Here is a 21674-nt window from a genome sequence, read left to right on the forward strand (position 1 = left end):
TTTCCTCACCTCGACACTGCTTCTTCAACTTGAATCTCTTTTCTTGGAAAGTGCACCCTAGTTTCTGATTTTTATTCGAGAAGTTTCTGCTTTGAAATATTAGATTGAAAGTTTGTTTTCCAATAAATCAATGTAACTTATTTCGACCAGAAGACTATAATTGGAAATTCTAATTTCAAACAGTACATTTCTTTTTTTCGGAATACCTTTGTTCATTATGGAATGCAAAAATGGTTTATTATGATTGTGATGTATTCTAATTGAATGTTCTTGTTGCAGGTAAGACTCAATAATCCATGTAGACTACATCAGCTCAATTCAAAACTAGGAGCTTGATATCATCTACATAAACTTGGTAAGTGTAAAGATTAATCACTTTTTACTACCTAGAATTCAAGATCTGGGAACCTTACACTTATCCATCCAGTCTTCGCTTGATAAAATTGAGTGTGTGAGTTGATTTCGGTTGAGTTTTCTCTGAATTTGATTCAACTGTTTCTCAGATTTCATATAAGAAATATCCAACACAATGTTTAATTGTTATCCATCCATACATATTTGAGAATGTAAATCTATGTCGAAAGTTCATAATCAAATCCGAAAAAAGAGGAATGCTAATTCACAGAACTGTGGATTGTGTATATGTTGTTCGGCTCATAAGTTGTTCTGTTTCTGCTAGATTGTAGGTGTTAGCTGAAATGTAGGAGAACATCCATAACCTAGTAGTTCGAGGAAAAATCAACATAATTAACAACTTTAAATTTAGACTAAACTTGATGAAATTCAGTCCCACGTCCCTCCCGTTTCCAGATGTTCAATCAGATCACTGACTTCACAGCACACCTACGCGGTATTCGATCCGTTGATGTCTGGATGACCTAATGGCAAATGTTCCAGACGCAGACTTTATAAACACTACAAAACTTATATATGAAAGCATATAGGCTGCATAAATGTATGCTTTAGAAACAAGGTCGGGGACCAGTCATTGCAAGCTGTCTCTGGGTTCATTGAGTGCTTTGGATCTGTTATAGTGAGATTCACTTTATACTGTCATCATTTTACATGTAAAACATTAATGGTTTCTATTCAATGAAATCTGACAGTGGATACCAGTATAGGATCCTGCCACCGCTGAAGTGGGATTCCATTGATGCTTTCCATTCAACCAATGCTGACACATTGAAATGAATCTCGCTTCAGGCTTCTGCCACCGCTGGTACCGTTGCATTCATTTATATGAGTGGATGTGCGGTTTGGACCAGCCTGCTTACCGGGCTTCTTTCTTCATGCATTATGTTTTGATTGCTGGAGAATTATTGGACAGTCGGCCCACATATGTAGAGATTGTCAGCTATATTCGCCAGCTGCTTTCACGCATCAAAGTAAAGTGACCAACTACCTTTCAGTTAGAACTAGAATGTGCCGATAAAATGTCAAATATTAGTAAATTGATTAGAAATTAATCAGACTTTAGTGAGACACGTTAATCAGACATGCATGGATTTGGGGTACAGAACTAAAGCGGAGCTTAGGGCGCTCTCTATACTATCATTTTTGCTAACGACGTGGTTAAGTGGTAGAGTGGACGTTAATGTCCAAACTTCGCCACTTCAACAAATAAAAAAGTCATTCTATTCTATTTTTACATACGATTTTGGAATCCGAACTTCAATATTCACTTCTTGACTGGGGAGATATGAGGTTGTAGGCTGGAGAGACTTTTTTTCATGAATTATCTCTCTATTTGAATATCTTTGTATTGCTAAAATCGAGCAACACTTAAATGGCTCTCTATAATAAGATCGTAAGCTGTATTATTATGTACTACTGGTACATGTATTGTTGTGCTCTGTGTGCTCAATGATAAAGAACCATCTTTATTTCATTCCACCTTTGTACAAAACTGTACAATAATGAGAATGAATACCGTAATGGAAAACGTTTTTCAATATAATTTAGAGGGTTTTCTTTCGAATTCATTTCCAATAGTTGAGATATTCCAGTAAGTTATTATAAACAGAGTAGAGAAATAATTTATACTCATAACATGTACTTATCTCTTGAAAAATAACTATTCTAGGCACACACATGATAATATCTGTCTGTGTTTTAGGGGTGGGAACACCCTCACGAGCACGAGTACGGATTCCATCTAGTTCACTCCTGGAAAGGAGAGATCCTTCCCAAACAGTACATCTCTGGAAGAGTACGTTGTAGAAAGATGAATTACCACTAACATTCTTCTTCCTCTACCACCAAAAAAATCCATCTAGTAATGGTATTGCACGGATACAACATTTAAATAAAAAAACTAGAACAAATGAACGCAATCATGCTGAATTGTTATGATTCGATATAAGCATCGTTACCGAAACGTATAACGTGCCCGTTGCGGGTTATCTGCACTGAGTTGCAGCACGCTTGGTTGCTCTTTGCAGTCGGCTTGCAGAGATGAAGTGAACGATGGTTATGCTACATCCGTTTTTTGAACCTATTATTTATAGGTTCACTATACCTATATAGATAAATATCTATATTACATGATTTTCGAAAACTCATCTCCAGTTTTATTTATAGGTACAGTTCACCTACAGTATTAAATATCTATATCATATGAGTTTTGGAAATTCATCTTTTGTTCTATTTAGGTTCGGTGCTGAATATTCATATTACATGGGTTTTCAGTGTTCATCTTTTGTTAGTTACCGAAAGGCTGGTGACCACAAGTTATCCGAATCTTGATGCGGTTTTAGACAAACCGCTCCGGTTGTCAGCGTTTTTTTCTGCGGGACAATTATGGTGTCTATGGTATGACATGAATATCTAGAATGTTTTGAGTTACAGTTTTTCTTTAGTATGCTTCAGTGGTTGTGTGGAACACTGAAGAGTTTTTCTTTGTAAATTTGAGCTGGAAACGCCTGCTATATATTTATTTATATAGGTATAGTGAGCATGTAAATAATAGCTAAGATCCGGTTGCACAAAATCCGAATAAATTTATCTTTTTGATTAATTTCACGTGAACCTATCAAAGAAGGCTACTCCGATTGGTTCTCTTCAAATTGATCACGATTAAAATTGAACCAGCTTTTGTGCAACCGGAACTAAGAGTTCTAGTTTGATTGGAATTTGAAATAAGTTGAGTGACAGCTACATGAAACATTTCTTTTTCCGCAATGCATTATTCATACAATCATGAACAATAAATTTATGGAAGAAATTGGGTGGGTCAGGCTAGTCTTATTAGTGTTCTCTACCCGAATTTTTGTTAATAACGTTCATTATTCAGTTTTATATTACGGTTTCCACCTTAGGATAAGGTTTGATTGCCACTTCGTACGATTTAAATTTGAATGTGCCGAGTTTACAAAATAAATGTTGTCTACCTTGTTTTGTTCATAAAAAGGAAGTTCTGAGTTCAAAAGTAAGGCTTTACTTGAAGCCTTATACGTTAATTAATATTAACGTATTTAAAGAAAAACGTATTAACGATATTAACGCATTAACTGCTGATACGCATCAACTTCAAAATATATTGGTTTTACTGAAGATTTTCATTATCAAGGTTCTACTCATGTTCTCAGATTGTTTCCCAATTTCCCTTGTCAGTTACAACTCTGTGCTAGCTGGTCATTCTATCAATAATTTAAAGTATTTTTTCTATTACAGTTCATACGTGTTCATGAAATAGATCACTGTAAAAACATGTCCTTATTTAGATCGTAAGTGTGCGTTGGTCGGTCTTCAAAAAACTAGGCTATAAATTGTGTTCCATTTCTTAGCACATTTTGACGTGTGTTATTACTGGCTGAAAAAGTTGTGAAAACGAAGCACCAAGCCTATAACTCACCACCTTCTTCAGGAGATGCCTAGTTTTCACCATGTCTTTTCATCGTGTCTTTTTTGTCCATCATCTAACAAGGGTTATAATTTGCTTGCTTTCAGTTGTGGCAGCAATCCTGCGAATATGGTAATCACCAGTATTAGTTCTTATAGGAGAATGGCCACAGGATGTAGAGTCTTCATCATTCTTCGGTTTTTACTTCACATCTTTTTCATCCTCCTTTCAAAAGATTGCAAGATTTACCCTGCATCGCAGGCTTTCTCTTATCATCTCTTTGTTAGACGTGTGCTTTGTGGGTGTAATAGGTGTTTTTCTTGCCAAAATATGATTCTATGCTGTGGATTATCCGAACTTAGATGATAATTTAGGTGGTAGATGCAAACTAGTGATTATTTCTCCAGTGATCACCCACATAAATTGAGGAAATTTTGATACGTACTAGTTTATCTCCCACTTGAATACATCTGAATAGTGTAAAATGTTAGGTATTGCTTTCTCAAATCTATAGAATTTGTGTGGAAATAAAACTCCCGAAATTAGTATTATCAAGATATATTTCTCATGTTTTAATCAATCAAAGATATTTCAACAGACGGACGATTGCTCTCTTACACAAATATATCTATTTGGAATATCGCCCACATGCAGTTCTTATTCAAAAAATTAATATAGGTTCCTTGAAGTTTCTATAAAACATTCGATTTTCAAGTTTGAAATACAACTTGATGCACTCTAGCCAAAATCGAAATACATTTTCCAAATCATGTAGTCCATTGCTTTGTCAAAAAACCTGAATCGAATTCATTCTATTTTCTTTAAATGAAATGTCAAAAACTTCTATAGCTTCTTTCACTTTACAAGAAATTACTGAAGAATTGAAAAACCTACTAGTTAACTGAAAAGTCCACTCGACCTTGAAATTACATGCAATGTCAACTTCGTGACCTAGATCCATCCGCAATAATAAATTCCGTTCTCCGTTGCCATAACATTGAGGATTGAGGCGTTACGTTGACAAACTTTGAAAATGTCAATGTCATTGTTGATTTTCCTGTATAGTCTTCGGCTCCACTGAATGCTAATTCACTTCCTGAGTGGTCATCTTAAAATTCAAGCTGAATATCATGTCATATACATTTTCTGTCATATATATTTAGCTGTACGTTACGACACTATGATACTATTGTAATGACCAGAATGACGATTTAAAATAATATTGCATTTACCTTTCTTGTATTTTCAGAATTTGTTTGTTGAGTTTCATAGGAATTAGTGACCACGATACTGTAGTAGTTTATTTATTTGATGAAAATTATTTTTTTTATATTCTATCACTGTTTAGCACTCCTATTGTATGAAAAAAGCAAAAAGGATTCTCATCATCCTTTGTAATCATCATCTCAAATATCTGGAGAAATGGTCAAATTGTTCCCTAATATCAATCTTTAGGACGGTTTTTGATAACTATTGGGAGCTCAGTAAAGAGGATTGGCTTTAGAAAGTAATTGAAAATTAGATATTGATTGAGATTTTCAGATATAAAGATCATTATTATGAATAATTATTTGGCTACTTGATTCATAACCTAAATGATTCATATACTTTGTAAGTGGATTTATGATATTATGCCATTATGAAGCTGAATGATCTGATGCCTTATAATCATTCCACTGACGCAAAAAATTTGCTCATATAATATGAAAACGTTCAACTTCAACAAAATTAAAAAATGATGATAAACTACACTATTGGCACTTTAAATTCAGCATGTTTTGTAGAGAAAATAATCAAACCCAAAACATTCAAGATATTTGATTAAAAAATGTAAGTATCCTCCCAATCACGTCTTGAAAATAATCCCAAGGCACCAATCAACTCGCCCAAAAAAATTAATTTGACTATCGGCTTATTATTATATGGTTCTGGTGTTCAAAATATGCATGCTCCAAAGCAGTTATCGGGGCCGTTCACATATTAAGCAACACCCACAGTAACTGATTGGAATATTTAAACAGTGGTCTCACATAGTGCAACTTAGTAGTATTGTAGATTAGTTACTTTTGGTAGATATAGTGATGTAACATAATGTGCCTATATAGTTCCATAGTATGTGAAACGTACAGTGAAGTGTATGGATACAGTAATGGATCCAGTAGACAGTTTAGTGTTTAGTAGGTGTGTGGCGGTGTATGGTAGTGTATATTAGACGAAGTGGACACTAATAAACCGTTTGACCCCTCCCTTTTAACTCATGACTAATACTTCCCCACTTAACAAATCATATAAATGGCATTACCTATAGGCCAATAACAATCACACTACGATAAAACCGGTTAACAATTATTGAGGAATATATTAATCGTTTTGGATCCATAAATATGTTTCGCCACACCAACTACAACGCAACTCTGTTCCGTCTATGGACAAGGGTGTTGAATTACATCAAATAAACAACAATGCCAAGTTGAGAACCGATATGCGGCTTTCGCGGGAGGAATTCGTTGTGTAACAATGATTAGTGTACTTTTGAGATGTAATTTACATTTATTTTTATTGATAAGTTCTACTGGAATCTGATTTTTGGTATTGGGAGTATTAAGTCTTCGAGTGCTTAGTTTCTAGATAATTATTGATTTGTTAACGTTATAATATGTACTTATTGTTAATAGAATTGAGAAGATTTTCCAAGTAAACAGTTATGTTTCATCAATAAATTTTTGAATTTTGTCGAAAATCAAAGTTATTAAATTATATATACATTGAGACTTGAAATGGAGTCAAGAAATAATAGTAAATAGCATAGAGAACTTGTGTTTATATTGAAAGGAATTTTCAAGTAAAAAGCCTATTTTAATTGAAAAATGTTGTAGTAGGGTGCAAATTCAAAATACATTCATATTTTTAATTCTATATTTTTATTTTGTCACTAATTGAAGGCTGAATTCCTTTGTTAACTAAAAAAAGGAATAACAATCATTATACGAATATTACTCATTGAAGGTTTTAAAAAGTTTTTACAGTCTCACTTTATAAAAGCGGATAGTTGCACATTGAAGTGCATGTTATTCTCATTTTTTCAAATTCAGTTGAGTTCTCTCAATAAATCCAAAAAGTAAGTCCTTCATATTTGAACTCATCACCCAGGAAATGCTGCTATATATTTGCAGAGTTCAGAATCGAATACATTACAAACTTTCGACCAATCAGGAATTTTACCCAACATGTGCTGCTAACTGCTGACAGAATTCCGAGTTAGATTACAAACTGTAGCCCAATAAGAAGAGAGTCGAGAGTCTACTCATCCAAAATGTGCTGCCACCTATTGGCAAATTGAGTTTGGTATTTTTCATAGTGTCGACCAATCAGGAAGAAGTAGGCGTGTTCTAGATTACATTTGTTTTCAATGACCATAGAATATACCGGTGGACTCAGAACGAGTCTTCTTTTCGAGTGGCTGTTCGCTTTGACAATATTGTGCAATATTTTTGTATATCTATTGTATTTTAATATAACTTTAAAGTGCAAAACACTCACATTCTTTGGTGTGGCGACGACCGTTTCGTGCTGGTATTGCACATTCTCAAGCCAAGCAGAAACTAAAGTATTTAAGGTTATGAGGGTGAGTATTTGGTCAGAGTGTGGGTGGAGGGGAGTTTTGGCGGTTGATGGAGGTGGATTTAAATGAGTTTGTCAAACAGGGTGTGGGAAGAAAAGTTGATTTGATCATTGAGAATATTGTTTGGCTGTTGATTGGTGTACTTGTATATTTCAAACTGTTCCAATACATCTAATTTTCTGTTTTCATGGGAATAGTGGAGTATTTCAAGGTTATTGTCTATGTCAGGGTGTGTGTGGTCAGTGGAGGTAATGTGTTCTGAAAACAAAATTATGAGAAGTCCATCCTCATGAATCAAAGTATGACCATAAATCTGGAGGCTGCTAGGTGGAATGCTCATTACATATCACTTGAAAAATGGCTATTGTATTTCATTTATGGAAGGTTAAAAATGATGAAGCTCTCTTGGTGAAGCCGTCCTTATCCAATTTGTACTGCTTGTTCAATAAACAAAAGCAAATTCAGACAAGAGACTAGAATAATAAGGAAGGAAGGTGTTGAAAAAATAACTAAGCTCAAATACTTCTTGTTAACATTTTTTTTTCATTATATCCTTATCAACAATATTAATAATCTGAAACGTTAGTAAACGGTTGTAGTAAAGGAAATTTGGACTTCAATTATTATGCTTTCCATATTAATTATGAGAAGCAATCATGCTTTTATGCATCCATACGTAAACAAGATTTTGTAAGCAAACATGATAAAATAAGCCAACAGCATCCATGATAAAATAATTCATTGATGAAATGGTAACAGAATATATATTCCAGTGATAATTTGCAAATTTAGCAAATGAGATGTACCATTACAAGCTTCCTGATTCAAGTAAAAACTTCGAGATTTTTAACTTTTCTCACACGCTAAACTTTGCCATGAATTGAGACATTAAGATGATAAACTCATGTCCCATCTACTTCCAACTCAATTTCCTACTACAGTAGATACAGCAGCTAGCAGCTTGATCTTGAGGACTGGCACTAATTGAATCAACACCGTGGGAAAGTAAGTTCTACATGAGAGCAAGTGTGGAGCTAGATGAACATCCTTTAAAACGTAAATGAATTAATATAAAAAAGACTTGGATGATCTTGAAAAGTGAGGAGATTGGATAGAATGTAACAGCCTCAATCTCCGGTAGAATATTTTCAGGATCAGCAAGCTCTGATTAGGAAAGTAGGAGGATGCTTTAGAATATTCCTAATAACACACGTGATGGTCAAGTGCATTATCATAAGAAATGCTTCCGACCGCAATCAAATATCATACTTATTGCATTCTGGAACGTAACAAGGTCAACTTAATAAATGGCTACGGGGCAAGCAATAGACTACGATGAAAACTTAATATCTTAAACTTTGAATATGGTAATAATATTGTAAAAAAGTTAGTAAAAACACTAATACATTATAAATTAAAATATTCTCCGTGAATTTGAATCACTCTTTATGGAAGAAGGATGGAAATACAGTAATTACATCTTTAAAATAGTTGATGAAGAGATCTTAAATTGAAACAGAATTGCAAGCTTTGCTAATGGTGTTAAAATAGTACTCTTTAATTTTGAAGAATAAGACGTTGTTGGAAAAATGTTTCGGAAATAATTATCAATGATAAATGATGAGAAATGACTAATAGTATATTATTCCCTTGTCAAACTACAATACCATCTCCTTGTTACATAAGTCAGGCAAGTTCGAAAATCGAATCGAAGAAATGGAAATCGAGTAATAGAAGGAAACCATTGGAACTTGAGTTAAAGCTTTATCTCCAATATGTTGAAAAGTAATAAAATAATGGACAGACTCGAAACACGATCTTTCAGCAGTGAACCGGATACTGCTCCATGGTCATTAGCTGCTCTACGGATACCGACTGCTCTATGGATATTATGGTCATTAGGCTAGTGATATACTATACTCAGGCCCTAAGATTAGCTATATTATGTAGCACTGTTGGTATAAATTGTTGTAACTCGATCAAGCAATACTTGATACATTTTAAACGCAACATATTTAAACTCATTATATTAGCGATATTACACTATGATGTTGACATGAATTGTAACTGGATCTATGGAAGGGTTTAGCCATACTTAATACCTTTGCAAAGCTGTATGGAAGTAGAGCTAGTTCAGCTTGAACTGTGGCATATACCTTGGTATGCAATATGCCATGCGAAGTAATATGGTGGACTTGGAGGCTCTTATGAGATATTGACCTTATATACGTTAACACATAGCCATTAATTACTGCGGCAAGTAACTGCGACTGAGAGGTCGTTCAACTTTTCACTTCATACGCGTTTTCCTCAGCTGCTTCACTCTGAAATAAGAAGTGGCGGAAGTCGGCTTCAGCCAAGTTTTTCCCACTGGTTTCGGTCAATCTATGGTAATTTGATTCATAGGTATTTAATTTGAGGAGCGGTTCTCCAGTTTTCATGAATGAAGTTGTTTTTATTCTAGTAGCATGTCGATATGGGGTCGATTCCTATTATTTTCGGATGAACTTTAAAAATTCAGGGAAAAACTGTTACCGTACACAAACATTTTAGTACTTTTCTTTCCCAAGTCTTACTAAAATTTGATCCGTTAATGACTCAATAATTTTCTCTGTTAAAATGTATTTCTGTTTAGTAATGCTTTTCTTTCTTGTATTTTCCCCAGTAATCGATTCAATACTTGTTATTGCCACATTCCATATATCATAATTTTATTTGTCCTTATTCATTTCCCTCCCTCGTATACTTTACATTGCAATTCGCTTGTCTCGTGCGAATTCTGTCTCTCCAGGTCTCCAGCCTCACGCTACATTTTATTCTCCTCTTCTTCATTGTTCTAACGAGTACACCTCAAACATTCTTTCTCTTTATATTCTACTCTCTTTTCAGTATTCTTCATATTTATTTGTATAAATATTACACATAATTGTAATCATTGGAAGATAAATAAAAAGGCAAACCTTGAGCCATTTTTCTCTCTAATTATATCCTTTGTTCTTATTTGGTTTTTTCATCATGTTTTACCTGTCATTGGAGTTTTCCTACTATCAATCACCTGCCAAAGTATACAAATACACTAGTTCCAATAATTATTACATTATACAATCAGTATACTTAATTTCTATCACAATATTTAGTCCCTTCTTCATTAAATTTTTTAAGCACTTCTACGTTGAATCGTTTACATGTACCATTACAATCTTTCCACACAACCCATTACTAAATTATACTCAGCAATGTATTTGTGTCAATCTTTTCCATTTTACACACTAGAAAGCGTAAAATTGAGTCCCGTTGGCATCCGTCATACCTCAACAAGTCCAATGCACGTCAGTAACATATAACACATTGTGAATCCCTTCTAAATAGTTCTAGAAGCGTGTTGAGGTGGTTTTTACACCACAAGCCTTCATTTTTGCGAGTTCGGTGTCATCACTTCTTGTTACACTTTCACCCGGGTTTTATCTGCGTATCTAGTCATGAACATACCCATAATCATAATCATGAACGCAGACGACACCAGGACTTTTGTCAAATCGCACCTCATTAGTATGAATGTCTTTCCGCTGATCCTTCCTCAGATACAAGTCTATACATAGATATTCCACTGAACATGTAACTTACTACATAGCTATACTTTTGCAGAGTTTGTGGACTGTGATTCAAAGGTTTGAGCATTGTTGATCTCTCCGCAATCTTTAGATCTGTCCGCGAGAACAAAAATTACGAAACCGCTTCTCCAACCGTTTATTTTTGATCTTCTATAGCAAGATTTACCCTGAACTGTCAGTATTGTTTGAATGGAGAACAACGATATTATTCAGAGGGAATGCTTACAGTTCAAAGTGAAATTCACTGTTTATCCAGAATTCCAAAGTTGTTACTTCACTGACGCAAACCAAGAAATATGTCTGTTTGGTTATGTAGACTTGATCATTTTCTTTGTTCGTCCATTTTTCTTTGTTTATGGTGCAGATTTCAAGGAAGCGCTGTTTATATTTTTGTTATTGGTATAAAACCGCATTACCACCCATCCAATACGTAATAATAGGTTACATCTCCTAGGTGTACCCACTATATTTCTTCAAGTCTCGGAAGGTGCATTATGATATCAAGATTCTATACAATAAAAGGAATAATTGAAGTAGCTTACCTTTAGGGTAGTTGTATGTCCAGCCTGTAGCTTACTGTTGTACTGTAAGCCACTTATACTATAAGTTAAGAAGCTTACAAGAAGCTCATTGAATCTATAATAATCCTTAATATTTGAATATAATTTTTTTAATTCTTTGAAAAAAGAAGAGTAATTTTCTTCAACTAAAAGTCAGTTTATCAAGTGGAAATCTGAAAAACTGTTGAGTTTCCAAACAAAATTCGTAAATTTAGATGGGGAGATTGTTATGATATGATACAAAGATGAGAAATGAGGAATGAAATTTGTGAAGAGGATGAAGTTTGGTTTTTGTTTTAACGGAAGTTTTATTATCAATCTATCTACATTTGAAATTCTTTGTTTTATTCTGATTCATAGTTTCAGAATGAAGATTTGGTGTTGAAATTGAAGTGAACATAACCTACATAATATTTGGACGATTTGTGACAAAATCAGGAAATTGGAGAAGTTTTGGGCAATAGCCTGTTTTTTCTTTTCCGACTATTGTATTGTTCGCTCTATCTAATAAATAAATAAATAAATAAATCAGAGAAACTTCACAACTGGGGGAATTTATCAATGACTATTAGCTCCGCAAGGGTCCAATTAAAAACTTGACAAATTGATAACTTGTTGATCTACTGAAAACGTTGAGAATTTAAAATAGGCCAATAACCATCCTCGGTAAATTAAGAATATATATTCGAAATTTCCAGTTAATCAGTGCAGTAGTTCAGACGTGATGATGCGTCAAACATGATTTTCCTATCTCGACCGTGTATAAGCCAGCTCTTTCCTTTAAAATTATATTATAGATAACTAGAAGCTTTCAAGCAGTGCTATAACACTTTCTTCAATAATTTCATTCAATTTACTAGGCTCTTTCAATTACAGTACTATATTATCGGAACACATTTAAGATTTTGGAATTAAGAAATTAGAGGCGAATCAATCAATGAAAATTACTGAGTAATGAATGTTACGTCTATTCCTTCTCAAATTCAATTCACCATAACATTTCGCTGCTAACTCTTTCAAACGTGATATGAATGAGTTGAAAATGAACAAATAAGAGGAGGAAACCTATCAATGAAAATGATTGGGGAATATTACGTCAGCCTTTACTTCCCTTCAAGGTTCATCCAACTTAGTTCCGTATCTTTCCCAGGAAGCTACTCTTGAGCGAATTCCGAATTCCTCAATTTGAGCTATAGTGAGATTCATCACAAACTGTCAGCATTTGTTGAAAGAGGCGCATCAATGCTATTGATGAGGATGGCTGACTGTTTAAAGTGAATCTCACTGTACGTGTTAAAATAATCCAGTAGTTGCCTGCGTTGATGAGCATTGCGTTCAGCGTTGAGTGCAGTCTGCTGTGCGACTCCCTATTCGAATCGTTCAAACCGAAGGAAGTAATTATCAGTTCCCGTTTCCTCACTTTTTTGTCAATTGAACATTGAAAGTCACTGGAAAACTTTGATACTGATCGGATGCTCTTGTGGGTGTTGTAGCCTCTTTCAGTTTATTTGTGTATTTCTGATCTTTATTCATTGATACTTCGACTGCATCTCCTTTAACTTCACAAAATACCATATTATACAAAATGCTGTAGTATGGAGTGGGTCCTTTTCGATTATTTTGTAAAAATAATAAAAAGTAGGCACCATAAATATAAAGCTCTGGTGAATCCTGGTGTTTCCTTGAATAATTTTTAGATGGTCTAGTATTTCTCTATCTCTGTATCCATTGATAATAATTTAGCATAAAAACTATCAGGATTTCCGTGTATAACAGCTTTAAAAGTTTCCTTGCTCAAGATCTCTTTAAGAATTATAGGCTACTTCAGTCAGTTTTGTATTCTTTTAGTTCTATATGTTTCGATTCTTTAGAAGTACGATACTGGAAAATTCACAACAATTTCAAACAATACGTTTTAGAAGTAAGAATGCTCTTATTTCGAAGATTCATATGAAGTATTTTTCAGATTATTTCTAGTTCCATGCCCATTTTCACTTCGATATCAAACAGGCGACACCATATCAATATAAGACTTTCAGACTGATGCTGGAAAAACATGAAATCCTTTCAAGTTAATTCTGTGTCTTTACAGTTCAGTATCAACTGAATAGTTGACAAACTGGCAACACTGTTATTTTGTACAAATTACCATAGAAAATGCAACCTTGTTGAATGTCATCTTGTATCTACAAGATTGAAGAGTCTGTCACCAAAGCTGCATAGTTTTTCTGTCAGCCAGTTTTTTCCTAAATGCCTGCGACATAGTTCACTAGTTTTATCTTGAAAAACTTTGTTCCGGAAGTCTTGAGGCTGATGACCTTGATGAGCTTTATTGCCAACATTTGTCCAACCAGTTTCATTCAACTGGGAAATAGCAATTGAATTATTGAACTATCAATAACATTTGAGAGATGCGTTTATATAGAGGCGATGTTTATAAACACCTAATTTCTAACAAGGGTCTGGAAATAAACGTAGTCAACCATACGAAAATAGTCCGATGTAAATTGGAACGGCTGAATATGTCCTCACCATCCCGCACCCTGCCGTAGACGTTGCCAATTCATGCGGTGTATTGTAAAAATAATAATGAATTTTCATTTATAATCAGCCGTGGACAACGTTGATCAACTCTTATGCAGCAATATTCCACTCATTTGTCCCAATTTCAAACACACTATTTTTGTGCGGTTGACTAATTCAAAGGGCATTGCTTATACATCACTATTCATCTGTCACTTTATGTCACTTCTGCTACTATTTCTTCTGTGCTTTATTGTTACCATCCCTGTTTGTTATACAATATATGGAATTTTATGATGATTTGATAAGGTTGTTGAAGTAGCATTGATAGCATTGGAGTAACTTCTCATTGAGCTTGTAATGATAATTTAAATCACAGATCAATGCATTAATTGCGTTTATGAGTATTATTCTACGTCGTGAATTGTTTGGGAACTGGGAAGGTGTGAACAGATTCAATATTTTTTTGTAATTATATAATATTTTTCTTGTAAAAAGAACTTTGTATTTATTCATTGTGAGGGGCTTCGGAAAGGATGTCTACAAAGCGAAGTTTGAATTCCTTTCTCTCCCTGTTTATTAGTTGAATTAAATACTTATTATAACTGAAAGTTATTGGAAAACTGCTGAATTGAAGAATCCAAATCGATTTTTATAAAGTGCATTTATAATATTGTCCAGTATAAGTGATGGTAATAAGTGTCAATGTATTGGCTATAACTGAATAGGCTTCAGTATGTATCCTAGTTTTAAAAAAACGGCACCTTCACGTTTCTAGTGGTTAACTATAGTCACGTACCTTAATTATAAGTTATTAGCGTGATTAATGGCTTGGCTCCTGTTTGTGTTTGGCTCCTGAATACACATAGCTATAAGCATGCCGAAAACATAATATCATATTATAAATTATTATAATACAGCAATATTCTCTACTTAGATTATCTTGAATCTGTCACAATAATTGAAATCACTAGCTTCTCGCTCACAATAATTTTTTCGAAGTTGTTATTGCATTAATAATACGTTTTTGTTTCTAGGTGAGTTTACACGAGATACTTGAAGTCCTCCATTTTTCTAGAAGTGGGTGAGTTAATTTAAAAAAATTGAACGAGCAGTTCAATAAACCTGATAAACTGTTACTTATTTCAAAATTCATCAAGTCTAAAAATTCTAAATTATTTAGGCCTATTTGAAAATTCGCTAAGTAGGTTACGCTTCTCGTAGGTAACAGTAGTTGTCTTACAACTTGAATGATGCAAGAGATGCTTTACTTAGGTTTGTAGTGGGCTGCACGAGAACTTCAATTGTACTGTACGGTGTTGAACAGTTTATTGATTACGTTGGGTGGATCACGTAAGAAGGGAGTGGCATGAAGACGTTCCAGTGACAGTATAATTTAGAGGAAACCGTTCTTAGGACCACTTTTAAGACTCGTAACGAGGAGGCCTAGTTTTATCCAGAAGAAACGGGAAGTAACCTCCATGGAATCTGTTAAGCTTTGTCTAATTGAATCTAGTACACATCACTCCATTCTCCCCAAACAGCTTTGAACTAGGTCCAGAGGTCCATTTCAAAAACACAGTACTGATTAACTGCATACAGTTTTCCTCAAAAGTTGAGAACATTTTGACATTCTTCGAAAATGAGACGTTATTGGTTTTCTTGAGACAAATGTTTAAATGTAAAGATATTTCAGTAGATGACCTGATGACTATAATATATTGGAAGCTGGCATTATAGGAGTGATCATCTAAAATCCACTTGTCTTGGAATCGTGGTGAACGTGAAAATATACCTATTTAGTCATCGTAAAGTAGTCGTACCAGATGGAAACGGATTTCTCCATTTATTCTATTGAAAAATAATGTCTCTCGTTTTCGTCTTTTCGTTTCGTGATCCTGAATGTAATCTACTAGAAATCTTCAAAAATCAGGTGCAAAATCTTCCTGAAAACATAATGTGATGAATCTTTCAAATAGATCTCATGAGAAGAGAGAAAATTGTGATTACCTTTTAAAATGAAAGAATTTGCTAAAGGAATAGTTAGCGACCGAGCGATAAAGCTTACTTATCAGTAACTGTATATTAGATAAGAGTACCGTACTGTACTGAACATTTTCTAGAAAATTATTCAATAAAATTATAATTATTCTGCAAATAAAGCACGAATTATTTATGAATTGCTCATTGAATTTGAGGTTACACTTTGTTTACTATCGATCAGATGTTTTTAAAACAGTTCGAACGCAGCTGACTGATTCAAAGTATTGTCAAATGTCATGCTGGCTTCACGCAAGATATAATATCATCTCTAAAAATTATAAAACTATCAATAAAGGACCAAGAATTTCGAATAAAAAATAAAATGTATATATTATCGTTGAAATTATTTATTATTTAAGAAATTATATTATATGTCAGGTCTTATTGTAACTAACTAGGTCATAGCATGAACAGTATATTATTGATAAAACGGCAGAAATTAATTATAACAGTCTCAAACCTAATAAAAATTGTATAAGAATATTAATTTATTGATGATTAATTCAGCTGAACCACATGGTAATTAAATCTCTTTGGCAAGCCTAAGCCAATCATAGTGCATAGAAATAGCACCAAAAAGGTGATCGTTTGAAAGCAACACATGTTAATCTACTATCAGACAACAACCCTGCCTTATCATATACGCTAGCACATGTACATTGTATGAGAGGAACTATGTCTAGAAGATTAAGCAGTTTTAAGAATTACATAAATTAAATTATTATTGTAATTAAAGGAATTATATTCTACTGCTTGCCACTGACGTCATGTCTACGTCACAACCGTTCTACCAATGGCAAATTTTCATGCAAATTATTACATCGAGATTCTCAGAAGAAAGGTCTAGCCAAGAAGCTGAGAGAAAAGACAGCACTTCCCTTTTGAAATCCTCACCGTTCAGATCTCTTTATAGTTACCAAGACCTATTCGTAAAAAATTCTTGTTCGATTTTATATGTTTTATTTGTGAGCCAGTATTTTAGGCCAATCTATTTGTTATTTGTAAATTTATTTTCATCAATCGATAAATTAAAAGTTCAAAGTAAATCATCCCTTAATTAATTTGGTAAAGGAAATATTAAATTAAAATTCCCCACATGCTGAAACCGAAGCCTGGATTGCTGCCGATCAAACGATTTTTGATCTAAAGAAGAAAACCACGACCGCCAAGGAATTTCACGTGAGTTATAAGTTTAAAAGGGGCCCCAATCTACGCTTCGAAAATATTTCAGTGCAGAAAGATATAAAATTTTCTTCGTTAAATTATTGGCCACGCCGACAAGCGCTTTTAGTTATTAAGAGCCTAGAATTTATCCATATAGAATTTCTAAGAATTTGTAGTTGATTAGCTATCCTCCGCTGCCAGAACCACGACCCCGAGCATTTTAAAAATATTTTATAATTCATTTTTCCACTATTTTTTCAAAACTGTTCAATTTTATCAATTGTAAAATTCTGTCGAATCATGCATGGTATCATGCAAGCACAAGAACATTTTTAACTCTTTTTGTCAATACTAAATTATTATCAATCTGTAAATCAAATTCTGAATCTGCACTGTATGATCATATATTTTATTATAATATATTCCAGTTCTGTTAATTCGTTTTCTGAGTTCGATTATTTCTTAAGCCTGTCAATTATTGTGTCTGATACGTTCTATATCATCAAGAACCGATCGAATACGATCATTGAAATAATTGAATTAAGCTGGATATTGGAACAGGTCTAAGTGGATGTAGCGAGTGGGGTCAGATCGAGATATTTATTCTTTATCCTTACCTGCTCATATATCAGCTTTTATCTGTTACCAACCTCGATTTAGGAGCGAACACATCAATTGTACAGCAGATGCAGCCGGAGATCATATAAATTCCTACAATAGAGCTTAAAACCCGACAAGACTCTGTTCTCGAAGTATATTCTGAACGATATTTGGTCCAAATACCGTATTTTAATCCTTCAGAACTTATTAGAGACGCAGTCCCGTAAATTATCTACATCGGGATTTTTGCTCGACCTGTATGATTTTGTATGCTCATTCTTCACAGGTAATAATTTTAAGGTATCCGTATTCAGTGTTTAGCGTCCGCTACACTACTTATAAAAATTTCATCATTATACAATCTGTCATTAGAAGAATCAAGGGTGAGCGAGCGTTTAGGCCTCCCGCGATTCTGACAATTGTATTGAATCTTGTAGTGAGTCAATCAGTCTGGTGTACACTCAGCGTCCACACACGCATTGCAAAATTTATAGCCTATACACCATTGATTCAGTACAAGATTCACTCTACATGTGTGAAGCCGTTAAAAAACAGCTTTACATGATTTTGGCGCCCAACGTGGGGCATTGAAGAGGTGGATAATCGACTACGAGGATTATTTAGTTGCTCAGTATACTATAGCGCTGACAACGGGAAAATTTTTTGAAAAATTCATGGTTGTGAATTTCTTCGAATTTAGTATTAACTGTTCACTGTTATATAAAATAACAAGACGTACCATACCCAATTTTTGAATGGAAAAGAGATTTATTGATTGATGAATTTTTAGAGAAAAAATCAAACTCAGAATTTTATTATTGTGTTATTCGAGAATTGGTCATATTATAAGTCATAGGTATAAGAAATACCATAAGAGAAGTCATACTATTTAAGAGTATTAGGTCTACACCAAAACAATTTATAAAAATTTTTCGGAAAAGAGGATCAAAGTTATTCACATTTTTTAAAAGTTTTTAAAGCATAAATAGGGAAGCCAAACTAAATCACGGATATATTGCGGAATAATTCAAGCAGAGCATCACTGCTTTTATATAAAATTTTGCGAAGAATACTAGCCCTATATATAGAATTGCGGCAAGAAATTATAAGAATAAAATATTTATAATAATAATAATAATAAATTATAAGAGGCGTACCTGTATTACCGCATAAGTGTCCATTGTGTATCCTTTATGTTGTTATCATTTTATGTTAATGATATTGCTAATTTCATTCACTTCATCACTGAACATATTATTGAATCACACTTTTGTATTTCTTCATTGAACGAATTTTCACACTATTTCAATTTTAATCATTCACTTATAATCGCTTCACATAACCTCACATGTTTGCGGTCGTTTCAACACACTTGCATCGTTATAACATTAAATAAATCATGGAAGATCCACACCGCATCCTGGAGCCCACATCAGCGACTTCGAGGACGGAAGATGTCGCCCGGGAGAAACGCCCATGCACCGCCGTTCCAGAGGTCCAGACGTCTGTACCTCACACTACAGAATCCCCACCGCTGACCGAAGACCACACACCCATCTTGCTATGTTGGACAGACATCATCCTGGAAGCATTAAACAATGCACGTGAAGAAAACAAACGAGCAAATGAAGAACTAATTAAACAATTCCGAGAGACAAGGAAGGCAGCTCAACAATTAAATAGGGCAGCCCAGCAGTTAAATAAGGAAGTCCGACAGACAAATGAAGCAACCAAACAAGCAAGTGAAGAAATAAAGAAAGCAAATGAACAAGATTCTGAGAAACTGGATCAAAAGTTGAAGGGAGCAACAGAGGAAAGCAGGACAGTAACACAGCAAATTGAGGAGAAGTGTCATGCAATGGAAATCAGTATTAGACTGGTGATCGAGCCCATGCATGCGAAAGCAGACATACTTAAAGGAGAGGTCATAAAACAGACCAGTGAACATGACACATGTATGGAAAACCAACCTACCGAGAATGTCAAAACTGAGACCGCACCGTCCGCAGAACGCCGAGAAGAGCTGGACGACATCACCTGCCAAGCTGAGGACGTCATCCATGGCATAGAGGGACAGCCCGTACCACCGCGCGCCGGACACCAGGAATCCAAGGACGTTGCCCGCCAAGTTGAAGAGCAGCCCCGGACCGCCGACCGCCCATATCTCCGAGCCACCGAGGACAGCACCTGCAACAGAAAAACCCAGCACTCATGAAGATAGTTCGCCAAATAATAGAAAAACAAAAATCCACAGCAAACCAAAATCACAACCAAAACTGAAAACCTATAAAACAAAACAACACACAAGCAAAATAGCAGTTCAACAGAAAAGAAAACCATCTGATAGAGTTCATCTACACCGCCGTCATATTAGGTTAAAATCTTACATCAAGCTTTCTACTAGCATGCAAGAGAGAAGAAAATCATCAAGAAAGGCCTACAACCACCGCAGTCATGTCCGGTTGAAATCAAACAGACTGTACACCGCCATGCAGAAAAGGAAAATATTATTCGGAAAAACACACAGACACCACCGGCATGTCAGGTTTAAAAATATCAAACTACATGTCACCGGCCGACCAAGAGGAAATGAATTTGTAGGAAATGATCTACACCACAGGCACATTCGTTTTAAACCAAGTTTGATAAAACGGATAGTTGCAAATTGGAATGGAAACTTGAAACAAATACCGAAATCAAATTTAGATGGGGGCTTGAGGAAATAATAATCTTTTAATCAACTGGAAGCTACGTTGTGAATTACACAAATCATCAAACTTCTTCATAGTCCCAGCCTACCCATTGAATCACATCTTTGCAGACTGGCATCTTTTACTGCAGCTTAATCAATCAACATAACCTAAACTTCGCCGCATCTCAGCTAATAAGGAAATATTATCAATCCACATCAAGTGAAGAAATCGAAATCAACTTTAATAACAGAAGAAAACAAAACTACAAAGCAACTTTAAAAATTTACCAACCTGATCAAGACATCTGCCTCATGTCACAGTCATCACAGAAACAATCGCCTAGTACCATCCGCACAACTGAAAAACAGAAACAAAAATTGTATTATCAACAGAAAATAATTGTAAATTAGAAATCAGATGAAGTTAGTAGTGAATAGGAGGAAAGAAAATAAACAAAGTTTATTTGAAAAAAAATGTGTAAATCTAACCTCGAAATACAGAATCGATAGAAAAATCTATTCAGAACCAAAGCCTGTTCGATAATTCTCTTCGTCACACCAACCAATGTGTGCGAAATCATAGAGTCAATGTATAGGAATCAAAGCAATATCGTTATTAATTAATGTAACCTATTATTTAATGTGGAATTATAAGTAAAAAACGCAACCAAAAATATATATTTATGTTAATTTGCACGAAATGCGCATGTTCTATGTCATATAAATGTATCGCTAAAAAGCTAAAAAGAAAATGAAATTCTTACCTTCAAATGTGAAATTTATTACTGTTGCATCAAAAGATCATGAATTGTAATTCAAATTGATAAATGTAATCTTGAAGACGTAATATTTGTAACCAGCATTGATAAAAATCAGAAATCACTTCCGGTGTAACCCTGTTCGTACACAACATACTAAGCGTAAAAAAGAAATTGCTCGAATCAAATGGTAGACAATTGTCAAGTCACCGAAGTTAAATCACACTCTCACCCAATTTATGTAAAAGCCAGAACAAAGA

At 34.3% G+C, this 21674-nt stretch overlaps 2 protein-coding genes across 3 annotated transcripts in view; one reads left to right on the forward strand and one right to left on the reverse strand.

The window, feature by feature from the left end:
* Nucleotides 1-21674, reverse strand: part of LOC111044870 (H(+)/Cl(-) exchange transporter 7) — a 68653-nt gene that overhangs the window by 35214 nt on the left and 11765 nt on the right. The window lies entirely within an intron of this gene.
* Nucleotides 1-21674, forward strand: part of LOC111044883 — a 130523-nt gene that overhangs the window by 21265 nt on the left and 87584 nt on the right. The window contains exon 1 of one of the 2 annotated variants that reach the window (XM_039434408.1): nt 337-355. The exons of the other annotated variant lie outside the window; for it this stretch is intronic. The gene's annotated coding sequence lies outside the window, so the exon portion shown is untranslated. Of the gene's footprint in view, nt 1-336; nt 356-21674 lie in introns of those variants that run through there. 2 annotated transcript variants of the gene reach the window in all.

Source organism: Nilaparvata lugens, chromosome 8 (genome assembly GCF_014356525.2).
Source record: "Nilaparvata lugens isolate BPH chromosome 8, ASM1435652v1, whole genome shotgun sequence".
Classification (NCBI taxonomy): Eukaryota; Metazoa; Arthropoda; class Insecta; order Hemiptera; family Delphacidae; genus Nilaparvata; species Nilaparvata lugens.